This window comes from Capsicum annuum, unplaced genomic scaffold (assembly GCF_002878395.1).
Source record: "Capsicum annuum cultivar UCD-10X-F1 unplaced genomic scaffold, UCD10Xv1.1 ctg81632, whole genome shotgun sequence".
Lineage (NCBI taxonomy): Eukaryota > Viridiplantae > Streptophyta > Magnoliopsida > Solanales > Solanaceae > Capsicum > Capsicum annuum.
In genome coordinates, this window is record NW_025892367.1 from 34333 (window position 1) to 34673 (window position 341).

Sequence of the window (341 nt, forward strand, 5' to 3'; positions counted from 1 at the left end):
TTGCCAAGGGGATTAATCACCTACCAAGGCTCGTGGTGTATGCTCTATGGTAAACAGGGACATTCCTGTCTGTGAAACAACTCTGACAAATGCCATGTTTGCAGTTATAGTAGGAGCATGCCAATAATCTCCGGTCCCAAAAGTCACCTTGTTTTTTTAAGAAACTTTTTTGTTTGTTGGGAGGATCGTAAGTCGTTCTGAGGGGCAATCAGGCACCTCGGTTTCAGGTTCTGTGAGTGGTAAAAACCTTCCTTTAGCTTCTTTTGTTGGAGGGTCCTGGAAAGGCATGAATGTCTTCCCACCCATGTATGGCCTTAGAACTTCAGGAATCTCAACTCCAT